This window comes from Pongo pygmaeus, chromosome Y (assembly GCF_028885625.2).
Source record: "Pongo pygmaeus isolate AG05252 chromosome Y, NHGRI_mPonPyg2-v2.0_pri, whole genome shotgun sequence".
In the NCBI taxonomy this organism is placed as follows: domain Eukaryota; kingdom Metazoa; phylum Chordata; class Mammalia; order Primates; family Hominidae; genus Pongo; species Pongo pygmaeus.
The window spans coordinates 4,810,205-4,826,521 of NC_072397.2; the positions used below are offsets into that span (position 1 = coordinate 4,810,205).

The 16,317-nt window shown below is 39.6% G+C and overlaps 1 pseudogene; it reads left to right on the top strand.

The window, feature by feature from the left end:
• The window catches only part of LOC129025955 (anosmin-1-like), a 184,445-nt pseudogene that overhangs the window by 26,142 nt on the left and 141,986 nt on the right, over positions 1-16,317 (top strand).

Here is a 16,317-nt window from a genome sequence, read left to right on the forward strand (position 1 = left end):
CTCAGCTGCAGGTGTCTTGGAGTTTGCTGGAGGTCCACTCCAGACCCTGTTTGCCTGGGTATCAGCAGCAGAGGCTGCAGAAGAGTGGATATTGGTGAACAGCAAATGTTGCTGCCTGATCGTTCCTCTGGAAGTTTTGTCTCAGAGGAGTACCTGGCCGTATGAGGTGTCATTCTGCCCCTGCTTGGGGGTGCCTTCCAGTTAGGCTACTCGGAGTCAGGGACCCACTTGAGGAGGCAGTCTGTCCGTTTTCAGATCTCCAGCTGCGTGCTGGGAGAACTACTGCTCTCTTCCAAGCTGTCAGACAGGGACATGTAAGTCTGCAGAGGGTTCTGCTGCCTTTTTTTGGCAATGCCCTGCCTCCAGAGGTGGAGTCTACAGAGGCAGGCAGGCCTCCTTGAGCTGCAGTGGGCTCCACCCAGTTTGAACTTCCATGCTGCTTTGTTTACCTACTCAAGCCTGGGCAATGGCGGGCGCCCCTCCCTCAGCCTTGCTGCCACTTTGCAGTTTGATCTTAGACTGCTGTGCTAGCAATGAGTGAGGCTCCATGGGCATAGGACCCTCTGAGCCAGGCGTGGGATATAATCTCCTGGTGTGCCGTTTGCTAAGACCATTGGAAAAGTGCAGTATCAGGGTGGGAGTAACCCGATTTTCCAGATGCCATCTGTCACCCCTTTCTTTGACTAGGAAAGGGAATTCCCTGACCCCTTGCGCTTCCTGGGTGAGGCAATGCCTTGCCCTGCTTTGGCTCACGCTCAGTGTGCTGCACCCACTGTCCTGCACGCAGCTTCTGGTATTCCCCAGTGAGATGAACCCGGTACCTCAGTTGGAAATGCAGAAATCACCCGTCTTCTGCATTGCTCATGCTGGGAGCTGTAGACTGGAGTTGTGCCTATTCGGCCATCTTGGCTCCACCACCTTTGATGATGATTTTCATTCTTCACAAGAACTTTGAAACAGAGTTGCCTTTTTTTTTTTTTTTTTAAAGACATTTCTGTTGTTTCTTTCAACTCTCTGGCACTCAGCTTAGCACTAAAGTTATGTTTAAAACTACAGGTGAAAAATAACTGCTGGTTACACTGAAACAACAATATGTTCTTCTTGGACGAATATCCTTGAAAAATAGAATTCTGTTATTTTCAGGAAAAGTACATCAACCTGGACTGAAGTTATAATGCACCTTAAGGGTTCTAGGACCTGCCCTTCCCACCCCGCAGATACCAAAATCTGAAGATTCGCAAGTTCTTGAAATAAAATGGTGTGGTATTTGCATATAACCTGCAAATATCCTCTTATATATTTTAAATTATTTATACATTACTTATAATATCTAATACAATGCAAATGCTATGTAAATAGCTGTCACACTATTATTTAGGGAATGATGATAAAAGTCTGGCATTTGTTTTTCTATAAATTTTCTTTAGGTGGCTTTATCTGCACTGTATAAAAATATAATTAGTATTCTTATTTCTTAAATAATGTGTATTTGATCCAAAATGCAAGCTTTTTTCAGTTTTTGGTGTTATCATGCCAAATCTTTTGTATATTTACTTAATTTACTAAAAAACAAAATAAGCTTCCTAAAAGCTCCACCCAGAGAACTTGAAGCATTTCATCAGCTCAATCTATTTATGTCACTCTTTCCAGCTCTTCAGGACCTAAACACTAAAGTGTAAATTCCTTTTATGACTCTCTATTGCATTCACTTATGTCTTTGATCAGTGCCATTTGTGAAAACCATTTGCTCTGTGACAGGCACACTGCCACTTGCCAGAGAGCCAATGGCAAGCACACGTTAGGGATAGACACTGCTTCCAAAGCTTTTGCAGGCTGGGAGACAGTTGATCAATACTATTAGAACAGCACACACAATTTGTACTTGTCCACTGTGTGACAGAGTGCCTGGGAGACATGCAAGATGCTATAAGAGCAAGCAACAGAGATATCTGTGGTAGTCAGGGTGATGGGATCAGGGAAGGCTTCTTGGACAAAGTGGCATTTCTTTGAAGAAAGGACTCTACAGGAAGGCTGGTTGTCTAGAGACAAGTATATTTCTATATGGTCAAATATTTTTTTTCTTATAGAATTCCATTAAATGAGAAATATTTATACAACACAGAGAGACTTTTTTTCTTTTCTTTTTTGAGACAAAGTTTCGCTCTTGTCACCCCAGCTAGAGTGCAGTGGTGTGATGTTGGCTCACTGCAACCTCCACCTTCCAGGTTCAAGCAATTCTCCTGCCTCACCCTTCCAAAGTACTGGGATGACAGCATGAGCCACCATGCCCAGTCGAGACTTTTTTCTTTGGTTAATGAAAAGACTTTCTACTGAGGATATTCCATAACATTTGAAAGAAATCTTATGAACAACTAATATATAAAGAAAGCCTTCCCCCTGAACCTTTTAAATAGACTTTTTATTTTTTAGAGCAGTTTTAGGTTCACAGCAATTAAGCGGAAAGTACAGAGAACGTCCACATACTCTGCCCCCACCATGCACAGCTTCTCCCATTACCAACATCCCCCACCAGAGTGGGACATTTGTAACAATGGATGAACCTACATTGACACATCATCATCATCAGGGTCTGTAGTTTACATACGCTTCACTCTTGGTGTTGTATGGTCTATGGGTTTGGACAAATATATAATGACTAGTATCCATAGTTGCATATATCCCTAGTTCCATGTATTGCTTTAAAAGAACTTGAACCAAGCATGGACACAAAATTGTCCATTCAGGGTCACAGGTAATTATTTGTAGTGTCAAAGCATTGATTGGTAAAGCTAAGGTATATGATGGGTTTCTTGACTGGTTTCAATTTCAAGTGTTCCGTTCCATTGTTAGACACTAGTTTGGTGTGTATTTTGGAAACTGCAGACTGATTAGTCCTTTAGCTGTTCCATGCCAATACCTGGCTATGTTGAAGGCAATGTGTGGGATCTGTCCCTAACTCTGTTTTCTCTTTTTGTATGGCTGTATCTAGAGAACTAGTTTTCATTTATTTTTATTCTTCCCATGTTGGTTGTCTTTGTATGAATGATGTGTTTGCTTTACTGGAAGCTGTTGAATAATTATCTTTCTTTAAGGAAAAATCAAAAGGCTAGAAATGAAAAGACTTTGAAAATGTCATTGAAATAATGGCTGAGTGCAGTTGACTGAACTTATATAAACTCTTTGAAAGTCGGATTGACTAGCATTCATGTTTGATCTAGTTAAACCAATAAAATACAGGATGTAATCTTTATATAATTACAAAAGTCCCACTGTCTAATCCTTCCTGGAGGTTATAATGATGGTTCTAGAGGCAAATGTGTTTCTAGCCTAATGTACTTTGACTCTTTATTTTTGTTGGCTTTAAGCCAGAACAAAACGGTATTGCAAATACTGTATTTTATTTTTGTTGTCAAGCAGCTTAACTGGTGAAGGCTATTGTAATCTGAAGAAGGACTTTCCCTGGGGCACCGTGTTGAAATGTATTGCATTCTTGCATTTTTTTATGGCTTTTCTGCTCAAAGAGCACCATATGTAAGCAACATAGGTGGACTGTGGTGGAATAATGTCATGCACACCTAGACTAAACAAAGTGGCCAGCATTTATTGGGGACTTACTGGCATCCCTGATGCTAGTGGGCAGGGTTCTTAGAAGTTCTTAGTGGAGACAAATAGTATAGCACCTGATGATTGATACAGGTAAAAGCACAGAATGGCTTCAAAACCTTGGCATGGAGGCAATTATTTTAAGAAAAACAGAAAACTCAAAATCCAAAAAGGAACTTAGGGATGCATTTTGAGGGAAAATATATAAGTGCATGCATGGCTATGTGCATCTCTGTGTGTGTATGCATATAAAATCTCCTTGTGGAAAAACATCCTGAATAAATGCAAAAGATGAATGAAATGCTGGAGAATTTTTGCAATAAACAAATGATCATTTAACTTAAGTGGTACTAATAGTTGCTAAAGTTGATTTTAAAATGTTGAATCCACAATAGGTATGGTAAAAGAGACAGACTATAGATGGTAAAAAAAACAAATGCCCAAATAAAATTAAAGCAAAAATGCTAATACGATTGCCGACTCATCATGCTGGCAAATGTTGAAAAATTGCTACCACCCAAGGAAAAAACAGGATGGAAAAGCATTCCCTTTTTTATTGCAAATTTTAATTGTATTTTAGTATTTGCTCAAATACTGTATGTTAGTAGTTTCTTTTTTTTTTGAGACAGAGTTTTGCTCTTGTTGTCCAGGCTGGAGTACAATGGCCAGTCTTGGCTCACTGCAACCTCCTCTTCCTGGGTTCAAGCAGTTCTCCTGCCTCAGCCTCCCTAGTAGCTGGGAATACAGGCATATACTACCATGCTTGGCTAATTTAGTATTTTTAGTAGAGATGGTGTTTCTCTATGTTGGTCAGGCTGGTCTCAAACTCCCGACTTAAGGTGGTCCACCCGCCTCGGCCTCCCTAAGTGCTGGGATTACAGGCGTGAGCCACCACACCTGGCCAGTATTTTCAATACTAAATACTTTCAGTATTTTATTTATTTTAGTATTAGTCTCACTAATAAGACTGAATCAGTTACTCTAGGGTATTATCCATTGTAAATTGGGAGATATTAAGTCTAGGATTACTCCACAATGGCTAAAGACAATGCTAATGTCAAATGATAACACAATCAGATGGTTTCTGCTAGCTTTGCCCACTATTCCAGCCTGGCATAACCTGACTTAAAAGATCTCAACCAGAAAAAAAAAATGACCAAAATCTTAGTTACGTGGAATGCAGAAATTCTAATGTTCAAGATAATGAATCATAGTCCAAAAATTTGTTACATCACATCAGTAATAACTAAGGATTTAAAAAAATCCTGTGCTAAACATTTTAATAAGTACTTTACATGGATTATCTTTTTAATGATTCCAAGCAGCCTATGACATGCTGTCTTCACTAATTTTAAAAAATCATTCTAATCATAATAATCATTTATGCTTGCTTGCCATTGCCCCAAATATTTCTTTGTAATGACAGAGTTTTTCATTTTTTGGATTAGTAGAAAATTTTACTTGAATGAAAATGTCTTGGTCAATTATTATTGATTGGTCAATTATTAATTCCCAATTTAAAATTTTGGTTTCCTTCTGATTTTGATGGGTATGTATAGGTCAATGGTATGTGGAGCACTGAATTCCAGGAAAGAAGGAAAGTCCATGTGGGGCAGGGCAGGGGGGTTTACATTTGAAGGGGAGGTTGGGCAGCTGAAGACAATCTCTGCTGCATCGTTTATGCTTTTGTTGTTGAAGTTTGGCTATTCAACCTACACAGTAGAAGGGAACGAAAGAAATTTAATCAAGGTGTGTATTAGTCTGTTCTCACACTGCTGATAAAGACATACCTGAAACTGGGTAATTTATAAAGAAAAAGAGGTTTCATGGACTCACAGTTCCACATGGCTAAGGAGGCCTCACAATCGTGGTGGAAGGTGAAAGAGGAGCAAAGGCATGTCTTACATGGTGGCAGGCAAGAGAGTGTGTGGAGGGGAACTGCCCTTTATAAAACTATCAGATCTTGTGAGACTTATTCACTATCACAAGAACAGCATGGGAAAAACCCATCCCCATGATTCAATTATCTCCCACAGGGTCCTTCCCACATCACATGGCAATTGTGGGAACTACAGTTCAAGATGAGATTTGGGTGAGGACACAGCCAAACCATAACAAGGTGTGTCCTGCACAGGGCTTCTCAGGACTCTAATCCTCTAATTTTTTTTAATTAACTCTCTAATATTTGCTAAACTAAAAATATTATTTACAGAGATAACATCTTCTGTAATGAAAGTCTTGCAATCTACTTTCTGTCCATTTACCTGATCTCTTCTATTCTTTACTCCACCCCATCCATCTGAACTGCTGCTTCCTCAACATACAGTATTTAGGACTGTTGGACCAATCTTCATCTCTCCTTTCAAGGTTATAAATCTGGAAATTCCTTCAAAATTGATGATGCATCTTGTTCCTTTCTTCACCTGTGGCTTTACCTGTTGGGTTGTTTACCACTGAGGTTAATCACTGGCTTTGTCACTCTGCGTATTTTACTTGGTTTCCCTAACTACAGGTTTCTTAATTGTAAAATGAATAAATGAGACTTATGTCATTTTGTGGGATGATTACATAGAGTGAGTATGTAAAATATCAAGGCACACATCTGCCACATAGATTTGGTCACTATAATAATAATAATCAAAGGCGTATTGTTGCATTAGTGATATTTTTTGTCAACCTATTGACAACAGTTGCCATGCTTACTTTTGGAACCCCAGGCAACGGTTGCCATGTCTACTTTGGGAACCCCAGTCATCCTTCCATGCCCTCAGAAATGTGCCTTCTGTATGAAGACCAAGGGCTGCACTCCCTTGCTCATGTGATACAGACAGGTAAAGAGGAAAAATAGAGTCTTTTCCCCAGGAAACAGTCTAGTTGATCAATGAAGACACAGACAAAAATAAAGTATATCATTCAGCAGGAGAGGGTGTGATAAGACCCCAAAGTGGAAGACAGTAAGTGTCCAGAGTTAGCTGAGGGTCCCCTGATCTCATCCAGAGATAAGGTCCTGCTCTTCTGCCTAGGAAAAGAAACATCTGGAAGGGAAGGAGGTCTCACCTGTGCCCATGTCAAGGATTCTAGACCAAGGAGCAGGACCCCGCTGACCTGACTCAAGAAGACTCAAAGCCTTCAAACCAATATGGTGCTGAAAAAGACCTTCAGGAACTGGCTTTGACCTAGTCTCCAAGGTCTGAGGCTGTCTCCTTCAGCCCTGAGTCTCTTTAGAGGGTGCCTCATTGCTTCCCATCACTGGGTGGAGAGGAGCTTGGAACCCTCAAGTTGAGTCCAGGATGTGCTCAGACAGGTGTGGTCCTTGGAAGTCCTGGCAGGAGCCAACACTGCACAGGGGAAGCAGGGGAAGTTTTAACTATGAAACCCCTGTAGCATATAGCCCTAATATTTGCTTCTTCTCAGCCTTAACTCCCAATAATTCCTTCACATACCTAGGATTTTAGCCAATCATATGAACCTACACACTGTGCAACAAGCTGAGAGTGGCCATCACGTAGGAAGTTCTGCAGAGTTGCCCTGCCCTAGCCCCCAGCATCCACATGCTGTGCTGTTCAATGCCCAACCCCTTCTTTTTGCAGTTGTCACCCTGTTTATGACCATGCACCAGTTGGCCTGGCCCCTCTGTGAACTTTCAGCTTGTTGCCAAGACAATGGCTCCCTTTATAAAACCTCTGTTTTATAAAAGGGCATATTATGCCCTCTTAAATATGTTCTCCTAACACCTCATTTTCCAATAATTAAAACGTGCCCACCATTTGTCCAGCACTAGCCTCTGCCCAATTGAACTATTTCTGTCATGTAATCCCTGCCAAAAATTGTAGTGAACTCCACCCCAGGCTGTTTCTAATGCATCTCCAGCTTCAGTCCTTGCTTGTTTCGATGGGGGGCATGGATGTGGGGGAGGAGATGAGGGCCCAGGTGTGGATGTGAACAACTCAGTAGGTGGTGTGTAGGTTCTTAGGAGACTGGCTAAAATCCTGAGAATGTGTAGGAATTATTGGGAGTTAAGGCTGAGAAAGAGTAAAAAGTAGGGCTATATGCTCGAGGGGTTTCATACTTAAAGCATTCATATGGGGCTGAGATTTTTTAAGCCAGTAATCTTCACATTGAAGAAGAAGATTGCCAATTCTATAGAGTTGAGATTTATTTACTAGTTGGGTGGATCCTATAATTAAACCATTATTGAGAAGGGACATATTCAGATATATTATTGGCAGTGGATGGGCACAATGTGGTATATTTGTATAGCTGAATCTGATGGTCAAAAAAGATGAAGTGCTAATATATACTACAATGTACATGAAGCAAGATTGCTATAGCATTTAGCATCAAGAAGGCAACATATATTGTATAATTTCATTTATATAAAATGTCCAGAATAGGCAAATAGATAAAGATAGAAAGTAGATTAGTGTTTGCCAGGGTAAGGCAAATAGTGGGAAGACAGAATGGGAGTGACTACAAATAGGTCCAGGTTTCTTTTTGGGCTGATGAAAATGTTCTACAATTAGATAGTGGTGATGGTTGCATAGCTTTCTGAATATACCCAAATTGTACAGTTTGAATGAGTGCATTTTATGAATTGTATCTCAATAAACTTGTTATAAAAGTATTTTCTAAAACATTTTTTTGGTTCAATTTTCTTTTCTCATAACTGCAAACCCATGTCATCTTTCTCTATCGATGCTGGTATCCTTCATATTAAAAGTTTAGACGTTCAAACGTAGGAAGTGGGTGATTTTTATCTCATTTCCACCTTGAACTTCAGAGAACTAGAGGTCATGACATCTTAGCTATTGGGTGATGGTTTCTGCTAGCTTTGCCACCTATTCCAGCCTAGCATAACCTGACTTAAAAGATCCCAACCAGAGAAAAATACATGACCAAAATCTTAGTTATGTGGAATGCAGAAATTCTAATGTTCAAGATAATGAATTATAGTCCAAAAATTTATTACATACTGAGTGTATCTATTGTTTCATTTAGTTATCCCAGTGACCTGATATATTAGATATTGCTGATATGCTTGCTTTATACATGAATAAACTGAGGCTTGGGGATGTGAAGTCCCTTATCTGTGATCATATGTTTGGTGAAAGAGTAAGAGAAAGCTTTTCATGTGAGATTTGATGTGGTTTGGATTTGTGTCCTGCCCAAATCTCATGTCGAATTGGAAGGATGGGAGGTAATTGGATCATGGGGGCAGATTTCCTCCTTGCTGTTCTCATGGTAGTGAGTGAGTTCTCATGAAATCTGATGGCTTAAAAGTGCTTGGTACTTCCCTTTCCACTCTCTCTCTCTCTCTTATACTGCCATGGTAAGATGTGCTTTCATCTCCTTTGCTTTCTGCGTGATTGTAAATGTCCTGAGCCTCCCCGGCCACACTTCCTGTTAAGCATGCAGAACTGTGAGTTGATGATACATCTCTTTTCTTCATAAAATACCCAGTTTTAGGTAGTTCTTTATAGCAGTGTAATAACAGACTAATACAGGATCTTTCTCCCAATCCCAAACTCTTATTTCTGTAAGTTGGTTGAGATCAAAAGCATCCACAGTGCATAAGTTGTAAATTTCCCAAAGTGCTGACTGTTGGCAGACTGTCTGGTGTTCATTTTCCTGCTTCACTGCTCAAAACACCACCAAAGCTGCCTCAGACCCTTTTTCATTTCAGACAGCTTAGAATCTTTACTATTTTATGTGTCTTTGTTTACAGAATGAAATCAATGACAAAATGAGACTTACATTACAAACACATTTTCTATCACTGGAAGTGAGGGACATTAGGTTTTGCAAGATTGGGCATTTGTTAAAATGCAAATATTCAAAAATTATATGCATAAATTATAATTTTAAATTAGAAATCTGTGTATGTGTATCTTTCTATTAGAAAAGTATATAGTGGGTCAACATTTTGTCTTTTTCTTTTTGAAGAACAATGGTTCCCTGCTTTGGTGCCAGAATCACAAGCAATGTTCTAAGATAGATTTCGTATACCTGTGTGAATGGTGCAAAAAACTTCTAATTTGGGAATAATTATAGTTTCACAGGAAGTCACAAAGAAAGCACAAATAAATCATGTGTATCCAGTTTCCACCAATGGTTACACTTTAAGTAGTCGTAAACAATATCAAAAGCACAAAATTGACATGCATGCAATGTATGTATATAATTTTGTGACATTTTATCACATGTAAAATTTGATTTGGGTAGTTACCACTGCCATCAATTTACAGGTGTCAATGGTTGTATATACTACTTTATTTTATGTTTTGTTTGTAATTTTCTGTTAAAAAGCATTAAGGAGAAAATGCCCTCTGGTTAGGCCAGAGAGGGTTTCATGTATTCCATTTACACTTATGTAATTTTGTATATATTTTCATTTCTTTGTAGGAATTGCTGGTTAAATAGTTTGCTGCATTTTTTGTTTTTTTGAGATGGAGTCTCCCTCTGTCACCCAGGCTGGAGTGCAGTGCCGTGATGGCAGCTCACCGAAACCTCCACCTCCGGGGTTCAAACGATTCTCCTGCCTCAGCCCCCCAAGTAGCTGGGACTACAGGCTCTCACCACCACACCTGGCTAATTTTTGTATTTTTAGCAAAGACAGGGTTTCACCATATTGGCCAGGCTGGTCTCGAACTCCCAACCTTGTGATCTGCCCACTGTGACCTCCCAAAGTGCTGAGATTATAGGCGTGAGCCACCGCGCCTGGCCAATAATTTGCTTTTTGAATTAAACAGCCTCTTTTCCATTTTTGACTGTTCTTTGCTGCACACTACAGAACATGATACGCTTTCTTATCTTACTCATTTATATGTTTGATATAATACATTTCTTACCTCAATCCCAATACACCACAATTTTTCCATTTTTAATATTTATATGATGATGCTCCATCTCCAGTCTGAAGTACATTTTATAATAAGATTGTATTAATGAGTAAAGTTTACAAAATTTGCTAAAAATTTTGCAGCAACTTTGGGATCATAATAGTGTTTGATAAAATTTATTTCATGGGGCCAGGCATGGTGGCTCATGCCTGTAATCCCAGCACTTTGGGAGGCCAAGGTGGGTGGATCACAAGGTCAGGAGATCGAGACCATCCTGGCTAACACAGAGAAAATTTACCTCTAATAAAAATACAAAAAATTAGCTGGGCGTGGTGGTGAGTGCCTTAGTCCCAGCTACTTGGGAGGCTGAGGCAGGAGAATGGCATGAACCTGGGAGGAGGAGGTTGCAGTGAGCCGAGATGCTGCCACTGCACTCCAGTCTGGTGACAGAGCAGGACTCCATCTCAAAAAGAAAAAAAAAATTATTTCATGGGTATTACTTTTAGTCCTAAAATAGAAATACACCTTTATTTTATAAACAAAATTTAATCTAAGGAATATATAATATTGAAATAGCATATTTATGGAAAACGATTGTTTTGTTAAAGGTCTTTCAAATACATAAATTACTATAGAATCGTATTCCTAAACTAAAAACTTTGTTTCTAATGATGCATTTCCACAATCATGCACACATTTTGTAATTTAATACATATGGATGTTACTTTAAAATAGAACAGAATTCTTATGGGAATGTGAAATAATTTGGTGAGGGTAAGCTTTGCTTATTTCTGACTGTCTAGATCCTGGGCAGAAATGAAATGCTTGGTTACAATCCACTTACTGTTCTTATGTAATGTTTTAAGCATTTGCTCTGTCCAAACATTTTTGGGTATTAATTATATTAAGTGGTTGTCAGCTGGAACTTTGTATAACTTTTTTTATGCCATCATTGCAGATAAAGCACATAATGTCATGAGGTTGATTAAATTTCATAAGTATTCTTATTGTCCAATTTTTAAAAATTATGTATTATAGGAAAGAGAATTTGTTACATTGGTATTACTTCTTATTTAAGCACTCATATTTTCCATATCCCATCAAGAAATTATCTTTTACAGACTTAGAAGGAATTTGAATTGAACAGTTTTATTTGAATTACTTTAAAATTATTGCAGTGAAAGAAATTTGTACACTAGGGACTATAGATGGTTAAACCATAGTTTGCAAATAATTAATCAAGGCTGCCATGAGAGACTGAATTTCACAAGAAAAGAAAGCAATATTTTTTGTCAGAAAGGAAGAATCAATCAGTAAGTCACAATTAATCCCAACTGAAACTCTGGAATATATTACAAAGCTCAAAGAAATTTAAGGGTTGTCTTTAACTTGGGATCCCTGGGAATCTTTGGGAATGATTCTTGCTTATTAATCAAAGTTTGTCTCCTTTGGATGTTATCATGACTGGATACCTGTGCGGATAATTACAGTTTGCATTTCTTTTGGGATTCATGAAGTACTAGGTGGGATTTTTCTCTTAATGCGTTATGTTAACAAGGTTACTGGTAATCTGTAGTCACTCCGTTTTACAGATAGGGAAATTCAGGCACGTACATATTTGATGATGATTCTATAATCACTCAGCAAGCCAGTATAGGCATACAGATCCCTGTGTCTACACTGTTACATACGGGCCAACAATTATAGAAACTAGTTTGTATGAATATAGGGAGAGAAAAGTCAGAAAAGCCAGAACAAGTGTTGACGATATAATTTTCTGATGATCTGTTTTGAAAGATTAGGTTTGCATAATGTTTTCTAGAAACCACACACTGTTTAATCACTTCTGGTGACCATCTGCAAAGCCTGTCAGCTTCCCCTTCAGACCCCCTATGGAATATATCTCATCTAACCACTCTTCCTGTCTCCAGCCTGCCATTCTCTCTGGCTGTGATGAATCCAAGAGCATCCTGTTGGGTCTCCCAGCCTCCACTCTTACCCCAAAAAATCATATTTCCTCATGGCTGCTGGAAAGACCCTTAAAAATACAAGTGGCATCAGCCATGCGCAGTGGCTCACGCCTGTAATCCCAGCACTTTGGGAGGCCGAGGTGGGTGGATCACGAGGTCGGGAGATGGAGACCACGGTGAAACCCCATTTCTACTAAATAATACAAAAAATTAGCCAGGTGTGGTGGTGGGCGCCTGTAGTCCCAGCTACTTGGGAGGCTGAGGCAGGAGAATGATGTGAACCCAGGAGGCGGAGCTTGCAGTGAGCTGACATGGTGCCACTGCGCTCCAGTCTGGGCAACAGAGCGAGACTCCATCTCAAAAAAAAAAAATATATATATATGTGTGTGTGTGTGTGTGTGTGTGTGTGTGTATGTATATATGTATGTATATAAGTGATATCACACTGCTGTCAACCTTAAACCTAATGATGCATTTGCTTCTCACTCAGATGAATCCAAAGCTCTATGCTTATACTCACTGGTTCTCTCTTGTCTGCCTGTGCTCTGCCCCCAACATTGTTGTTGTTGTTGTTGTTTGTTTGTTTTTTGAGATGGAGTCATGTTCTGTGACCTAGGCTGGAGTGCAGTGACATGATCTCACCTCACTGCAACCTCTGTCTCCTGAGTTCAAGTGATTCTCACACCTCAGCCTCCTGAGTAGCTGGGATTAAAGGCACCTGCCACAATGCCCAGCCGATTTTTGTATTTTTTAGTAGAAATGGGGTTTCACTATGTTGGCCATGCTGGTTTTGAATTCCTGACCTCAAATGATCTACCCACCTCAGCCTCCCAAAGTGCTGGTGTTACAGTGTGAGCCACCATGCCCGGCCTCTGTCCCCAGCTTAATCACCTTCAACTCTACCACTTCATGACTGCTTTCCCCTCCACTCAGAATGTTCCTTCCCTTGCCTCATGAACTGTCTTCATTCAGGTCTTGGCAAAAAAGCCAATTTCTTAGCCATGCCTTCCCTGGTCACCCTCCAACATACTTAGAAGCTTTATTGTCCATATTGTGCCCAGATGTGATGTTATAGAGTTACTCCTTTATCTGCTTAAAATCTGCCTCCTTCAGCAGAAAAAAGCTTCATGGGGACATACATGCTGTCCTCATTGTTCAGTGTAGTGTCCCCAAAGCATAAACTGGTATTTAGCATATAGTAGCTGCTCAGGAAACATTTTTGATGAATGAGTGAATGAAACAAACACTTATATTGCATCACCCTACCATATGTCTTTACTGCATTACCTTCAGGAAAAAAAGTACCATGTCATCTATTCTCAGTGTGCATGACTTACTATGTTATTTAGAGAAAGTTTGCTGTTATTTTTCCTGTTCTGAAAGTTGATCATATAAATTGAGTCATTTTTGTCATACTCAACTAAGTCAAGGGGCCAGGGGGAGAAAACACAGGCATGTAACATTTCAAGAAAGTAATTCTCTGTAAGCCTGGCTACTCAAGCTGCCAGCCATAACGTGAAACTGGTTTTATCTATAGCTACTGAAACAAGCTGTTGCAACTCTAAGACTAATTTTTGCTACTGTTGTTACTCATCAATCAGAACTTACCACCTCCCTAAAATTTTATTCCTGCTGGTGAACTTTCTTTCAAAACAACATGTAACATCTCTCCTTTTGGTATAACCTCTTTGTTCTTTGGACATACTGAAGACCACCTGGTCTGTCTGTATGCCTTTAATTGAAATTCTTGCTTCCTAAATAAAACATTTTAACTGTAGAGATTTGTCTCTGTGCTTCATCAGACTTCAAAGAGTATGCTGGGCTTGACATAATGGAATCAGCACTGTGAGCTCAAGGGTCTTTAGCCCCTGCACCACTCAACCCTAGAGAATATAGAAGAGTACCTTATTGCCCAGCACAGGTCTAGGCCAGTGGTTCTCAGCTGAGGGCGATTTGCTCCCCCAGGAACAATTGGCAATGGGTGGAAATATTTTTGGTTGTCAAAGTTGGGAATGAGGAGTTATTGACGTCCAGTGGGTCAAAACCAGGGATGCTAATATAGAACCTATACTGCACAGAAAGGCCCTCCAACAGCAAAGATTTTCTGGCTCCAAATGTCGGTAATGCTGAGATTGACAAACCCTGGCCTACACATTTGGGGAGTCATGAAAGAAATTAAGATCATGGTCCTCAGCAGTTTTAATTTATTATATGAAGAAAATAAATGTGTAGTTTACTGAGCACAAGGTATGTGCCAAGTACCATTTTAGGGGCTTATTATGTCTAGGAATACTGATTGCCATCAAGTACTCTCTAATACTGGTGAGGGAGGGTGCTGTTTTCCTCCTAATCCAGTTTCTTCTCTTCTCTGCTAATGGAAACCTCATTCCTCACCTGAGCTCATTGTCACCTTGGGTTAAACATCTATATTTCCCTGAGCTCCTTTGCTTCTAAATTTGGCCACTAACTAATTTATTACCCATGTGGAATCATTGAGAAGAACTTTCAAACTGGCTTTTTAAAAAGGGAACTGATTTAGCTAGAAAATATACTGGTTTGTTCTTTCCCCCTTGCTCTTTGCTGCTTGTTAGAGGGCATACCAATGGCAAGGGCCCCAGCAGCTGTCTTGGGCCATGAGGTACTTTTGAGGATGGCGTCCAGGCTGAGAATACTGACAAGAAAGATAGGAGGAACCTGGGTATTTGAAACTATTGAGTCACCATACCATCCTTGTGCGTGAAAAGGAAATAACTTTCTATTTTGCTTAAGTTACTGTTATTTTACATTTCGTTTTCCCTATGAAGATGGAATTGCGTGTGGGCAAACTTAATCTTAGCTTAGTCTTGGAATGGCCACCTTTATGTCACGGATGCTCAAGAAAGGTAGGTGACTTTCTTACAAAGTCACTTATCTAGTAAGTACCAGTAAATCCTCGACACAGGATTTAAACCGTGTTCTGATGGAAATAAAAGCCAGCGATTTTCTCATTGGGTAACTCACACATATGAAGTCTTATAAAATCACTTTTTTAAACTGATGAAAAATCTCTTGCTCAGTTTGTGGTTGCTTCTCTTGATGTGCTAAGTTTTTTCCTGAGTCACCCTTATAGCTACTGTGAATAGTGTAATGTCCTGGCAAAACTGTGGCTCAATTGTAGCAAATGAGCCGTATTTTCTCTTTCTTGCTTTTATACCCCTGTTGTCCAGTGGGAAGTCAGAAAGATACAGCTTGAAGATGGCCTACTCTTCTAATTCAGCTTCATTTAGGAATACACAGTAGATTCCTGGAGAAATAGATTCCTTAGAAATTTCTTTAGTAGGGTGATTTTTTTTTTTTTTTCATGTTGAGAGAATACTTAACCCATAAGACTGCAGTTTGCCCTTGGCCGTTCCAAAATAAACTGTTTGCAAAATTGACATCTAAACACAGTTTCAGTCTTGCATGATTAAGGGCAAACTATTCATTCATTCATTCATTCATAATTTTTAGATGGAGTCTTCTTCTTCTGTTGCCCAGACTGGAGTGCAGTGCATTGCAGCTTATATCTCTTGGGTTCAAGCGACTCTTGTGCTTCAGCCTCCCAAGTAACTGGGACTATAGGCATGCACCACCATGCTCGGCCTCCCAAAGTGCTGGAATTACAGGTGTGAGCCATCATGCCTGATCAAACCTTTTAAAATATATCAAATATATCCTAAAATGATGTCTTTACAATAACTTATTTTTAATACTTCAATTTTAGTAGTAAGTAAATAACAGTATAATATCTCTCTCTCTCTTTTTTTTTTTTTTTTTTTTTTTTGAGATGGAGTCTCACTCTGTTGCCCAGTCTGGAGTGCAGTGGTGCACTCTTGGCTTACTGCAACTTCCGCCTCCAGGGTTCAAGTGATTCTCCTGCCCTCAGC